The 14,699-nt window shown below is 51.4% G+C and overlaps 1 protein-coding gene and 1 long non-coding RNA gene across 7 annotated transcripts in view; both read left to right on the top strand.

Moving 5' to 3' along the window:
- On the top strand, positions 1–6,955 carry LOC123788876 (uncharacterized). Of its 4 annotated transcripts, none has more exons than XR_015723802.1 (5): positions 1–230; positions 440–605; positions 1,785–1,950; positions 5,427–5,547; positions 5,660–6,955. It is a non-coding gene; the product is annotated as an uncharacterized LOC123788876 (long non-coding RNA). The 4 variants fall into 4 exon arrangements; XR_015723803.1 differs by having other exon boundaries at positions 1,800–1,950; XR_006778591.2 differs by lacking the exon at positions 440–605 and having other exon boundaries at positions 5,660–6,954.
- Positions 6,956–8,248: 1,293 nt separating this feature from the next.
- The window catches only part of DENND2A (DENN domain containing 2A), a 100,650-nt gene continuing 94,199 nt past the window's right edge, over positions 8,249–14,699 (top strand). For all 3 annotated transcript variants that reach the window (XM_045792509.2, XM_087860788.1, XM_045792510.2), the window contains exon 1: positions 8,249–8,379. The gene's annotated coding sequence lies outside the window, so the exon portion shown is untranslated. The remainder of the gene's footprint in view (positions 8,380–14,699) is intronic.

Below are 14,699 nucleotides of genomic sequence, written 5' to 3' on the forward strand. Positions count from 1 at the left end.
GCTCGGGCTCCGCCCCTTAAAGCGGAAGCGGCGCGGACACCCTCACAGGCTAGCCTGGCCCTCGGGTCCTGGATTCCATAAATAGATTTAATGCAAAATGCGAAGGCACCCTCTGTGACCTCCGCTTCTCCCGTGCCTCTCAGTCTCCACCGACATCTTTGTAGCTTTCCTTACAGAAGGCATGGAAAGGCTGAGACGCGCAGTGAATTTAAAGGCCGTTCTGCACACAGGTAGGGTTTTCAGCTAAGCAGAATGTGAAGAGCGGCGGGGAGAGGTGATCCTTGCACCGAGAGTACAGGCTGCATTGATTTGGGAAATGTGCTTGGACCTTGAGGAGTGGCTCCTGAAAGACCATACTTATTAATTTAACCAATACTTTTTGAGCCCAGTACGTATTTCTTTTTTTTTTTTTTAAAGATTTTATTTATTTATTTGACAGAGAGAGACAGCCAGCGAGAGAGGGAACACAAGCAGGGGGAGTGGGAGAGTTCGAAGAAGCAGGCTTTTAGTGGAGAAGCGTGATGTGGGGCTGGAACCCCGAACGCTGGGATCACGCCCTGAGCAGAAGGCAGATGCGTAACCACTGCGCTACGCAGGCGCCCCCAGTATGTATTTCTTAAGCATAACTTAATATTATCAAGGCTCCATAATATGTATTGAACTAGGTATCATGCTAGGCTCCGCAACATGGAGACACACAGAGACACACATCTTGCCCTTACAAGTTGATCGCTCATGAGGGAGACCCCGCAGGGGAACACATAATGTGCAATTGCAAAGTGTGGCAAGAGCATGAAAGAAATGAAGAATTGGGAGAACCCCAAGGGTGGCAGCTATTTTGGAGAGGAAGGGTGGGAGGGTGTTCAGACATGTGAAGAAGAAAGCCCTCAAGAAGAAGGAGTTGAGTGTGAGGATTTGGGGGAGGAGGGCTGTTTGTTTGTTTTAACCTTGAAGAACCAAAGGAAGGTCATATGGCTCTAAACAGCAAGGGGGAGAGAAACAGAGGTGACGGTGGGGGTAGTGGGGGCCAAAGCAGTGATATTGTTGGTGGGGGGGGGTGCAGCTTCTCAAGGAGCTATAGTCACCCAAGCAGGTGAAGTTGAGGGACCCTTGGGGCCCATGTGAATGTCAGTGAGGAGAATAATGTCATCCATATTAAGGCACATGGGCAGCAAAATCACACCTTTCGATCAAATATGAACCCTAAATCAGAATTTGTAAGGGCAGCCTTTAAAAATCGCGAATGTTGATTTGCGGTCAAGCTGCTTCTCACATGGGTCATTTTATGTAATCTGGTTCAGGATTAGTAACAGCACAGATGTATTTGGGATGATTAATGACTTAAGAGACGAACTATACAAACAGACACTGGCCAGATATATGACAGTAGAACCCGGACCCTCAGTCTCCAGCCACTGGCCCCGGACAGTCAGGGCTAAGTCAATGCCTGCCAAGTTCTCTAATTTTCATCCCCCACTTGCATCTCAGGACCAACCAGAGAAAGCCAAATGTCTTCTCCAAACTGATCACAGAAAATGTCCTGGTTGTGCCAACAACCTCCGATTAGGGCACACCTGAAGCCTTTTTTTCCCTCTATAAACCTAGCATTTGAGTCTCCACTGGCATTTGAGACTCTGCCACGTGCAAGTGATGGTGGCTGACTTCCTTGCTATAGAAATCTCTGACTAGCCTCTGTTTGTTCTCATTTGGGTGGTCTCCGTTTTTGGTTTTTTTTGGGGGGGGGAGGTTTGTTTGTTTGTTTTTTTTTTTTTTTTTTCCCACAGAAATTCTCTTCACAGCTAAGCCAGCTACCTGTTAATAGTTTCTACTTCTTGGAGACGTTCCTGCTGCTGCTGTTAACTCTGGTACCACTAGGTGGCACCATCCTCTCGCGAAGTGCACCGAAGCTTCCTCAGCCTTCCCAGACTCGACTGAGAAGAGAAGAACCAGGTGGGTGTGGAAAGAGAGTTGCAAAGGCCCACCTGGCTGTGCTTATTTTCTCACAGGATCCACACGCCTGTGATTTTGGCATTTCCCATGTGACATTGTTACAGAGCGGGTGTGATGCAGGGCAAGTACTTGTTCAAGACTCCCGGGGGAAGGGGATGGAGATGGCGAATTGGCTCCACAATTTAATTGTTGTCAACCTCAGCACGTTTCACATTTGGGGCAGGATAATTCTTTGTTGTGTGTGACGGGGCGGGGGCTGAACTGTGCCTTGCAGGATGTTTAGCAGCATCTCTGGCCTCTACCCACTTGATGCCAGAAACCCCCCTTTTCCAGACTATGACTTTAAAATATGTCTTTGAATGCTGCCAGATGGCCTCTGGGGAGCAAAGTTGTCCCTGGGTGAGAACCACCGGGCTTAGCTCCTGTGGAGGACAGTTCTCCGTTGACACCCTTTCAGCAATTCCCCCCTCAACACACACACACTCGTTTTCTTCAGAATAGGGTATCAGGGAAGAGAAGGCCCTGAGCAGGCCTACAGCACACACCCCTGCAGCACCACCCCAGCCCCCCTGCATGAGGATCCCTGTGGGGAATATGAGGCCCGGCTTCCCCTCCCCGCCCCCACCCCAAGCCAAGGGGATTGTCAGGCAAATAAGAAGTTCCAGGACTGACTCCCCCCCACCTCCCACCAGGTCCCGCTTGGTACACCTGGCCTGCAATCAGCTCCTAAGAGAATGGGACCCTGGCATGAAAATTGTGGCCCTGGGCCACCCCCATGCATCCACTCCCATCTGAAACAGTGCTGGAGAAGGAGGACACTGCAGGACGAGGCTGCAGCAGGCGGGCTAGCCCACCTCCCTCGCTCGCACGTGTGGCAGCGATTCTCACAGCCCTCCCAAGCCTTCCACGTCTCTGCCCTCCAGCAGGCCACGGGAAAACTGTGGCTCCCACGGTGGTCCTCATGGCCAAGCAGCAGGGGTTGTCCTGGGTCAGACTGCTGGGCCCTTCCAGGCTCCGGCACTCATTTGCAGTGGCCTTGGGCAAGGCACTACCTCTTTTCGGCTGTTTCTTCACTGATAAAAGAGGCTGAGCTTAGAACCTACCTGCTAGGTGATCTCTGCAAAGCCTGAGCATTAGCTGGCACACCTCAGCCATACGGGGAAAAGCAGAAAAGATGAGAACTGGCAGCTGCTTTGTACTTTTTTTTGCCTATTTGAGAAGGCTGGGTACGGCCTGAGGGCCAGCTGGCCTGATCTCCCCAGACACCTGAGACCCGCAAAAGGGAGTAGCAGAGCCCAAGGCCACACTGCTATCTAGGATAGTCAGATGTCACCCGGCTCGCCCTGTGGGCAGTATTTTTATTTTGCTCTAAGTTGACCTGAGAGATAACAGGAAGTGGATCAGATATCAGGGCCTCCTAGAAACATGTTGCTTCAAGGTATGGCCTATGAGAGGCAGTCCAGTGATATACAGGTATTTGGAGGTCTGAAGGTTGAGATCAGGGCTGGGGGGACATTAGCAAGGGGGATGAGCTGGCGGGTTTTGAGTCCGTGCATGCACCTCGCAGTTCATAATGTGTGATGAAATGTTTGGGGGCTTCTCCGCCTCCCCCCCCCCACCCCGCCGCCACCACCCCTCAGGTTTGAGAAAGTCGTCTAGCTAGCCGGAAAGTAGGTCAGGGAAAGCTCTGAGAAGCAAGCTGTGAGAGTCTGGCGTCCTCAGCCCAGTGCAGAGCTGGTCCGACTGTCCTAGCATGTTCTGGAATCACAGTGAACAGGAAGAGCTAGAACGGCTCTGACGCAGAAATCTGTGACTCAAAAAAAGAGAATCTAAATCACCACACTCTTATTCCCTTCCTTGTTGTTCAACTGGGTCCCCCAAAGGAACAGAAAAGAATATGAGGGGAGAGTATTTGGCATGGCAGTCCTCACATTTGAGACTGCCTGATGGTGAATGCTGTGGAATGACTTTGTTCTCTGTTTTTGGTCATAAACACACTAATCCTTGTAAAGCTATGAATGCCTTAATTCTTTGTGGGGGGAAAAATTGACCCTCCAAAGCTAGGGGCATAGAAGTGCAACAGAGGGTTCTTAGGCAAAAATTATGTTATTGTGTTACTTGCCAATGCAGTGATTCTTTGAGATTTCCAGTGGTACCCTGACAAATGTGGCTTGCTCCACAGCGCCCCCTAACGGGCCCCCACAGCTGCCCATCTTGCAGCCCCAGTGTGGGAGGTAGAAGGCCACAGAGCTCCCTGAGAGAGAAAGAGAGGAAGAGAGAAAGAGAGGGAACAAACCATCTCAGCCACACTTGATCTTAGCCAAAAGGCCGAGAAGCGATACAAACCATTTCAGCCAAAGACCGGCCCTTCCCAGCGGAAAGGATGAAGGAGCCTGGGGCCCTCAGTCTGGGCCCTGCTCACCCCTTCCCCTGGGTGGCCTCCGCCGCCCCTCCCACCCTCCCCCTCCCTTCCCACACCTCCTGGATGACATTTGATTGGGACCAAGAACAAACCAAACCTGGGTTTGAGGTTTGGGTGGGATGGTTGGCTTGGTTTCGTTTCCTCAGAGGGAGGCAGATGAGGGTTGCGGCCAGTGGGAAGGAACTCGAGTCCAGCTGTCTGTAGGCAGGAGAGAATGGGCCAAGGATGGGATAGCGATGGAATGAGAAGGGAAGGAGGGAGACCGCTGCCTAAGGAGGACAAGAGCAGGAGAGCCCTGCTGCTGGTGGGCTCACGTCGGCCACTGGAGCAATGTGGAGGAGCTCTGCCAAGGGCATGTCAAGGTGAGGCTGTGGATTTTTCCCTGCCCCTAAAATAAGTTCCTCCCTTGCTCCACTGCATCCAAATGTCACAGGCCTGAGCATAAGTGAATGATTGCTCTTCCCACACCAGCTTTCTGCATACAAGAATAGTAACAACACCCAACCCTCTCATCCGTTCTCTGCTGTGTGTATACCTTTCCTCTATGCACTGGCAGGCAGGTGGCTGTGACCCAGAGGAGGGGCTGCTGTCACACAAGGGCTGAGAAGGAATGGGTCCCAGCGACCCAAGTAGGGGACACCCAGCCTGTGCCTTCCAGAGGGGGAAGCATAACCAGAACGTGGATCCAGAAATCCCCGTCCAGAGTGGCTGGCACTGGGCAGAACCCCAGCTCTCCAGCAAAGCTGGTGTAACAAAGAGCATGGCTTGAGCCTGACGCGCCTAGGCTAGTGTGACCTCCGATAAGGCACATAAACTCTTGGAGCTTCGTTTCCCGTCCATAGAATATCAGGAGTGTGGGGAGGATTATGTGATATGGCGCATGTGAAGTTGATGGAATGAAAGACTGTTAGTAAATGTTTAGCATCCAAAAGGAATTGGAATGGAAATGGAACAATTTGCGGTAGAGGAGTTAGTCAAAGGCTCCTTTTCAGACTCTCTCCGCATCTTAATCAGGCTAGCCTCCTTCCGGCTCTCTGTTCTGCTCCACTTATAGGTGAGAGGAAGCCAGCCCTGTGCCTGATACAGAAGGAGAAAAACGGCCTGCTCCCTTCTGCTGAACTCTGAACACCTTTGTGCTCCTGCAAAGAGAGAGATTAGGAAATAACACACAGGAGGTAACCGAGCGTGCTAGGGCTAGGCCCAGTACTGCCCCTTTGCTTGCGGATCTGCTTTAATCCCCACGACAGGATGAAATCGGTTATAACCATTCCTATTTTCACCTTACAGATGGAGACCCTGATAATTAGAGGCAAAGCAGCCTGCTCCAGGGCCCAAGCTCCGCAACAGGATGCTGAAGGAGGAGGGAGGGGTAAAAAAAAGTTCTGCAGTGCTCCGTGGTTGTTCTAGGTGGGAAAAGTAGGATTCGAGATCAAGAAAAATCAACTCTGTCTCCCTCCTCCCATCGGCACCTTTTCCGACTTGAGGCCAGGCAGTATCTCCTACCGGAGGCCTCATTTTCCAACATGGGGGGAAGCTGAGGACAGACCGAGAGGGCTGGGGGCGGTTGGAGCAGTCAGTGTCAGGAACTGGGAGAGAAGGGACCACGGAGAGGGTCTTCCAGACTCCAGTGCACTGCCCCCACCTTGGACGGCTACTCCAACCTCTGGAGCTGGTGAACCAGGGCTTGGAATGGACCAGAGGGTAACATGAGCTGGGAAATCTCCAGGGAGCCAGCAGGGGCAGAGCCACACAGGAAAGGAGGGACCCTGCCACGGCAACAGAGCCATTGAATAGCCCAGGGACAGGAGCAGCCATGGGCTTGGGGGCTGTGACAGGCAGGCAGGGATGGAAACTTGCAAAGCAAAGACCCCAGCGTCACTTCTCAGAGTCTGACCCAATGAGCTGAGGCAGGGAGTTTTTCTAAAACAAGTTAGCGTTTAGAACTCAAAGATGATGGCGCAGATGGAGTGGCAGCCACTTCTAAGGAGATCCCCAGCCTCCTCTCTGGTTTGTCCGCCTGACATGTGCCTGGCAATTTGGAAGCCACAACATCGAAGGTGACTGGTCTGCTGTGCGCACCGGGTTGGGGGAGGCAGCCAGCTGGGCTCTTAGCTCACTTGTTCTCTGCTTGCCATTGGCTCTACTTGGCCAGTTTGCCTCATGATACCCCAGAACCCCAGGAGTAATTAACCCTGAAGAAGCCAAGTCTTTGATCTTTTTTTAGAAAGTGAAAATGTATGAAATGATGCTTCAACAAACAAAACAATAATTTAAATGCTTATACTTTCGGGGTCCTTGTGGCTCAGTCAGTTGATCATCTGTCTCCTGATTTGGGTTCAGGTCCTGATCTCAGGGTCGTGGGATCAAGCTCAGCAACTAGCTCCAAGCTCAGCGCAGAGTAGGCTTGAGACTCTCTCTCTCTCTCTCTCTCTCTCTTTCTCTCTCTGCTCCTCCCCCCACTTGTTCGCTCTCTATCTCCATCTCTTTAAAGAGCCAAAGGCAGATGCTCAAATGATTGAGTCACCCAGGTGCCCCAGTAAATAAAATCTTTAAAAATAAATAAGTGCTTATACCTTTTTCTTTTTAAATGCTTGTACCTTGCAAAATTGTATTTGAAAGTTGACTGTGCTTAGGTGAAATGGGTATGGCATGACGGAGTTTAGGAAGCTTTAACAAGCTCTAGAAAAACTTCAAAGATGTCACAGAATGAGCAAAACTCTCAGCTAAGGAAACAGTTTTTTTCCTGTGACTTTGATATCTAAATCAGTACCTCAAATCTTGGACCCGCAGTCTACAGGGACTGCCTAGATAGTATCAAATGTTCCCCGTGCTCTGCAATCCTTTCTTTTCTTCTCTCTCCTGCACACCCCTTTCGTGGGTTTATAGGCTAAGCCTCTATCTCTCCTCCCCCCCTTTTGCCTGAGCAAGCAGACCCTTCCTTCTAGGGCCCCCCCCCCCCCGAGCTACAGACGAGAGTGACTTTCCTCTGGCATAGAGATGAGCCTGGAGTCTTCCCCCAGCCCCATAAATCACTACTGTCAGCTCCGTCTCCCTTTCATCAGGGAACTTCTAGAGGCTCAAAAACCTTGCGTGGCCCCTCATTGTCCTCAGCATAAAAAGCCCACAGCACTTGCGCGTGTACTTTTTTTGGCAGTCCTAACTCTTGCGATCTGTGTTCCTTGATTGTCCCACGCGAGTGAGTGGGTGCAGTGGACACTAGAAAGTCATTGCTCCTCCGGGAACCTTTTCCCGACTCCTCTCCCCGCGCGGCTCGGGAACCCATGTGCCCCGCGCTCGCGGCCCCCGGGCTCTCATTGCCTGAATCCCGGTTGTCTGTGCCCCAGCCGGACTGCAGGCTGCAAGGGGCAGGGGTGGTGGCTGCCTCGTTGTCTGGGGTGTCGCGGACCCCGGCGCCCCATAATCGCGATAGGCGACCGGAGAGAACGGAGGTGGGGGTGCGGGGAGTGTCGCCGCCACTTCCGTGCCCGCGTCTGAGGGGCTGAGCCGCCGCCGAGCGCAGCGCGCCGATTGCTGCCCGGCGGAGCTGGAGACTGCCGCGCCGCTGGGTCTCCAGCAAAGAAAGGGTTAAGCCGCCAGACCCCCACCCCCGCAACCCAACGGCGAGGGGAAGAGTCCGGCAGAAGGTCCTGTTTACGGGAGCCGCTCGGGTCCGCTCGGCCCTGGGAGAGGCGTTGCCGTGGCAACGGGCCGGGCGCCCGCCAGCTGCGGATGAGCTCACTGGAGCGGCGGCGGGCGGGGGGCGCGGCCCGGCGGGGAGGACGCGGCAGCCGGCCGAGCCCGCCCTCCACTCGCCCACAGCGGCGGCCGGGCGGCGGGCACGCGAGCGGAGGGCGCGCGTCTCGCCCGGCGCGGGGAGAGGCCCGGCCGACAGCAGGGCGGAGGGCCGCGGGCCATGGCGCACCGGGCCCCCGCCGCCCGCCGCCCCCGCCCGCCCGGGCGCCCCCGAGCTGCGCCTCGGAGCCCGCGGAGCAGCGGCCCGCCGGGAGGTAGGGCCGGGCCGGGGGAGGGGGGACCGAGGAGGGGTCGCACGGGGCGGGGGTGTGTGGGGGGGGTGCTGCGGAGGGGGACACGCCGGGGGAAAGAGAGGAGGCGGCGGGAGCTGCCCCCGCCCGGAGCCGGGAAGCGGCTCTTTGCAGACCGAAGACCGGGTCTCGCGTGTGCGGACGTGGGGACCGAGGCGCTTCGGCCCGACGTGGGGACTTGAGCAAAGTACTGGCCAGACGGCCTCTGGGGGCTCGGGACGACTTTCAGGGCCGAGAGGGGAAGCCGTTGTCCCGCGCCTCGGAAACCTGCAGAAACTGGGCAGAGCCCCGGCCCTCTGCCGGGCTGGGTCCCAGGGGGCGTGAGTGAGTGAGTGAGTGAGTGAGTGAGTGTGTGTGTGTGCGCGCAGAGAAAGAATCGAGTGGGGCTGAGCAGCCAGACACACACCCCAACTGTGGTCAGAATTTGCAGTCTTGGGAAAGCAGGATGGTAAAGATGATTAAATGATCCTATTTCTCCCACTTTTCCCCTAAGGATGGAGTTGGGAGCAGATGGAGCCCAGGGGGAGTCTCTTAACACGAGATACAGTAATGTTTAGGAGGGGTCACGGAGAGCTGGATTCAAACCCCTGAGGAGAGAGCCAGACCTCAGCGGTGGAATCCTTTCCTGGAGGGGACCGTGTGGGGGAAGCGGGGCAGTGCACTCCGGGGCATGGCCGGGGAAAGGGAAGTGCAGGGACTGCTCTAACCAGCTGGTGCTGGGGAAGGAGCTAGCGGATTCTGGCTGGTGTGGGGATGTGCTTCAGGGACGTGACTTCTCTAATGCTTCCAAGGACTCCGGCAATAATGGCCCCAGGGTAGTAGGCTTAGAATGGGCTCTCTACTGTAATTTTTTTACTAAACTCTTGCACCCTTGGTTGGCAACATAAAAGAACAAAATACTTTCATCAAATACTGAACACACCAAATGAGTGGAGTAGAAAGTCTTTGGGGTGGGCTGCCTTGGTGGAGCAGAATTCTGTGAGAAGTTAAGGGCCAACAGTAACTGTGAGGAAGGGTAGTGAAAAGTCTGGCAGAGGAGGATGGCCTTCAGTCCTTTTATCAGAACGATTTGAAGCCTCCCTGGGTTGTGTAATCATTCACTTAACAGCTCTGTGCTACGCATTAGGAACAAACACAGTGATGAATAAGATATCTCTCTTCCTTCCAGAACTGACCATCCATCCTAGTTGGGTAGTCAGAAAATTAAAACCAGGGAGCCTGGCTGGCTCGGTTGGTAGAGCATGGGATTCTTGATCTTGGAGTTGTGAGTTCAAGCTCCACGTTGGGTATAGAGATTACTTAAAAATAAAGCCTTAAAAAAAAAATTCAAACCAGGCTGGCCTGGCTATGAGTACTGCATGCTAGGGGAGCCCAGGGCAGGGCCACGAGCTCAGGGGAGGCCCACAGACGAGGTAATGCTGGGACTGAGCCCTGAAAACCTCTTTACTGGGAGAACAAAGCAGGGAAGTTTGTTCCAGCCTGAGGGAACAGAAAGTGCAAAGTCACTAGAGGGGGGAGGGGAAGGTAAGTGTGGGGAGAATTCACAGTGTGCCCCCAGAGGGAAGGAGGATCTTACTGAAGCTGGAGTGATAGGTTCGGTGTGGTGTCCTAGAAAGACTGCTCTGGTTGTTGGGTGGGGGCCTGGAGGATGTGACCAAGGCCGCGCAGCGCCCCGGCCAGCGTTACTGACGCACAAATGATTGGCAATGCTGAGGTAGGATGGAAGGATCCAAGAGATAAAGGGGTAGGACCTGGTGATAGGCTCTGGTGCAGGTGAGGTAACAGACTGAAACTAAGTGCCCAAAATCTCAGGAGAAAACAAAGCAAAGCAAAAGGAATGGATATTTTGAATGGCCTGAGTTTAGCAGATTACAACACTTGGACAATGAGTTTGGCTCTCAATTTTCTGGCAGCTTAGAGACAAACAAAACTACACTGGATTGCACAGTTTTGGATTTTGGACAACAGAAAGCCTACAAATTAATCTTCAGAACAAAATTTTTCCTGGAATTAACTCAACAGGGAATTTGTCATGAGGAACTTTGTGTAAAGACTAAAGAGTGACATAGAAAAAAATCTTCATTGTTGGTGTTACAAACGATGGGAAGATAACATTCCACATGACTATCTTCCTATACCATCTTCCTGTTATGACTTGGGACTGCATTTCTGTGGGCGGCCGAGTGTCACTCAGGCTTGTGGGCAGTCGCGGCGCAGGCAGCTAAGGCCAGGGGACTTCTGTGTGGGGGAGCCCATTTTCTCAAGTGGAGGAAGAGGTGACACCAGCTTTGATGACTGCAGAGAGCAGGGCTCGCTGGGTGCCCACCGTGTCGGGAAGGAAGCAAGTCATGGTATGGTCCACGGCCCGGTGGGCTGAGGCTCCGGTCTGGTGAAGGGTCTGCTGGGGCAAGTGTGCGTCTGGAAATCCCGACCAAAGGAAAGTGGCCAGTGAGCAGCATTTGAGGATTCCCGTTCAGATGGGCAAATCATTTCCCCCACCATGGTCCAGGTCCTCAGACCTGATGTTAAGCCTGCTTCTTGGCGGTAGGGAAAGGGTGGGACTCAGGAGACCAGAGATTCACTCCGAGTGCGCTTGCGGCCAGGGAGGGTGGGAATCTTGTTTGCCGCAACACAAGGAATGTCACAGAAGAACAGGGCGTATGAGCCCAGAGCCCAGAGCCGAGTGGAGCTGGGGAGTTCTACAGAGTCAGTCACCAGTCTCCTGGCTGGGCCCTTCCCTCTGCTTTCTGCAGAAAGGACGGGACCTGCAGAATCTATGTCAGTGTATTGCTTCTGTTGCAACCGTTCCTTGCTAATTTTAGATGTCTTAAATTAGCATTGAGTCGGTATGAGATTCTACGCCCCAACCCTCCATCACGTTCCTTAACATTTTTTTTTAAAGATTTTATTTTTATTTATTTGACAGAGAGAGAGTGAGAGAGCACAAGTAGGGGGAGCAGCAGAAGAAGAGGGAGAAGCAGGCTCCTTGCCAAGCAGGGAGCCCAATGTGGGGCTCGATCCCTGGACCCCGAGATCATGACCTGAGCCAAAGGCAGTCACTTAACTGACTGAGCCACGCAGGCGCCTCGTTTCTTAACATTTTTAACTCAGGATGCACATTAAATGTCCTGGGGGAGCATTTTTTAAACAATAGATGCCTGCACCCCACCCTAGATGGATTAAACAAAAATCTCTGAGAATGGGCTCCGGGCATCAGGATTTTTGAAAGGTCACGGTTGATTTTAAGGTACAGCCAGAGGTCAGAGCGGCTGCTTTAACAGTCACGTAAAGGGTTCATCATAGCGGGGGACAGAAACCTCAGATTCCAAAAGCAAGGACCCCATAAAATTTAAAATTAGGAAGCCTGTTACTCATTACGAAATCAGATGGCTGATCAGCCTTCCAGATCAGGATTTAAAGTCAGCTTGAACAGATACAGTGACAGAGACATTCCCGTGAAGCTTCGTATATATGTGAAGTATTTTTTAAAAACAGAAATTATAGAAAGCATAATCACAAGAAAATAGAAAACATAATCACAAGGCTTCTGCAGTAAGATCTGTATAATCCAATTGTATGCAGTGCTGCACGTTAGCCTGAACTGAAAAGCTTTGGCACCTTTTTCTCTTTGCCTGGAACCCACTTAAGTCTACTTTTCTTGAGTGCCAAGCCTCTGAGTTCTGGGTTCTTTCTACTTGCCTCCTGATATTCAAGTGTATTTGTTTTCTGACCCATGTCTTCTGAATTGGAAAAAAAGCTAAGAGAATTAGTTTGCAATTGAACATCCATAAAGGCTCAATCAAAAGGAATGAATCTCGAAGGGTTGAATTCCACATCTCTGACAGGATAATAGGGGAAAATTTTGAGGCTTGATGACTTTCCCAACAACACTCAAATACATCTTGCAGGCATTCATTTCTTTAGCTGTGGGCAAAGTTGACTCAGCTTCCTTTACTCTCTCTGGAGCCCCAGTCCCTTCTTTTTTGCTTCCTGAGGGCCCATGGAATGTCTCACAGGTACTCATGAGTGACCAAGGTTAGGTCATGCCCAGTCTCCTGTGTCCAGGCATGGACCCTTCTTCCTCTACAAAGCCAGATGGCCTCCACGGGTACCCTAGGCTCTATTTATTTATTTATTTATTTATTTATTTATTTATTTATAAAGATTTTATTTATTGGTCAGAGAAAGAGCACACAAGCAGGGGGAGTGGCAGGCAGAGCGAGAGACAGGCAAGGAGCTGTATGCAGCACTCAATCCCAGGACCCTGGGATCATGACCTGAGCTGAAGACAGATGCTTAACCGACTGAGCCACCCAGGCATTGCACCCCAGGCCCTCTTTAACCACCCCCCACACTGGCTACCCAACAGAAGGATTGACAGGCACACCTGCTCCTTTAATTATAGGAGGCAAGTCAGTGCCTGGAACTGAGGCGAGTGATTACCTCAGTTTTCTACATTTGATGTCCAAAGACAGAATATGTTGAGAAGCCAGAGTCAGACCATCTTTTACCCTTGTGTTGAGATCATTGTCTGATCTGAGCAAAAATGAATTGTCAACTCTCAGCTTGCCTAGAAGTTAAGCCCTTTGCCATGTGCAGCCCAGAAGGACTTTGTCGTTGGCTTCCCTTTGACACATCCATCCTTGGCCTGCAGTCGACTGGAAGAGAGGTGAGCCCCAGACCCCCCTTTTCTAACAGGCTCAGCTGCCAAAAACTGTTATCTTTTTCCCCTGGCCTTAGGGAAGGAAGGGGTGAGTCACCTTTGTGGCAAGCTCAGAGAAGAGGTTAGCTTCCCTCAGTAGTGGGGAACCAAGAGGTTCCATGCTCCCCTTCAGAAGGAAATGAGAGCAGGATCAAGCTGGAGAGTGGGGTCAGGACAGGAAGTTGTGACCGTGACCATCCTTCCATGGTACCCAGGGCCGCGTGTCTTATCAGCAGGGCTTGTCAGACCAGCTCAGACACAGTATCAAGTGCATTTCCTTTGGTGGTTTTGTTTTCTTAAAAAGTATACTTTAAAATTATAACATTGCTTTTATATACATCCTTGTATATATACGTATATCTTTCTGTGTAAACTGTGACAGTTCTGCTTGTTGGAAAACATTTAAGCAATCCGTAAAAAGTATAAAACGAAAAATGAAAGTTTACCCCACGCTATCTCCCTCCTCGGAGGCAATCACTGTTTGGTATATATCCCAAATCCCTCCTAGACTTTTCTTTCCTTTGCATGCAGTATGTTTGCTCACAGAAATGGGTGCGTGCTGCCAGAATTGAACAGCAGTTGGTGAGAATAATTCCACGTGGGACATACAGAGTCCCGTCCTCCCCCGACGCGCCTGGTGTTCCTCTGTGTGGATCTCCTTCATTTGTTGAACGCATCACCTGCTGATGAGCCCTGGGTTGTTTCTGAGTTTAGCCACTACAGTCTCTGGCCCTTGTTGCAATATTCTGTAAGATGAATTCCTAGAAGTGTAATTGCTAGATTAAAATAGATTTCATTTTTTTTTAAAGATTTTATTTATTTATTTGTCAGAGAGAGAGACAGCCAGCGAGAGAGGGAACACAAGCAGGGAGAGTGGGAGAGGAAGAAGCAGGCTTCCAACGGAGGAGCCTGACGTGGGGCTCGATCCTAGAAATCTGGGATCACGCCCTGAGCCTAAGGCAGACGCTTAACCGCTGTGCCACCCAGGCGCCCCTAAAATAGATTTCAAAGCCAAATGCATATTGAATATTTTTGGGCCCAGTGATGGACATTTCAAAAATGAGATTCCGATACTCAGTCTTAAAAAAAAAATTGTAAAATACATTCCCTCTCTCTCCCTTACCCCAAGGTTCCCACCCCAGCTCCCCACTGAATTTACTGTGAGTTTCTATTTAAGCTAATCTGAAAATTAAAATGCACAGTGTGGTACATTCATAAAAGGAATCTACTATTTTGAGTTTTATTAAATTAAAATAGGCAACATATTAAAATTAGAATTTCTGAGAAGTTTTTTATGTTTTATGGGTTGTTATCCAACAAACTGACTTAATTTTGTCTCTGGCTGCTGGTTTCGTGTTCCTATGACCTTGATCCCACATAACCACCATTCCACATTTTGTGTAGGCGGAAACGTGGGATGGGTGGAGTAGGTTACACACAAGAGTCAACCCAGTGCAATAATCCATAGTGCCTCCCCTTTCTCCCTCATACTTCCTCACTTCACAGAAAGGAAGATGTCATAAGGTTGCATTTGACTTAGCCCCAAGCTCTCTGCAAATCCACTGTGGATCATGGATAGGGC

This window comes from Ursus americanus, chromosome 3 (genome assembly GCF_024610735.1).
Source record: "Ursus americanus isolate L20-20 chromosome 3, mUrsAme1.1.p, whole genome shotgun sequence".
NCBI lineage: Eukaryota > Metazoa > Chordata > Mammalia > Carnivora > Ursidae > Ursus > Ursus americanus.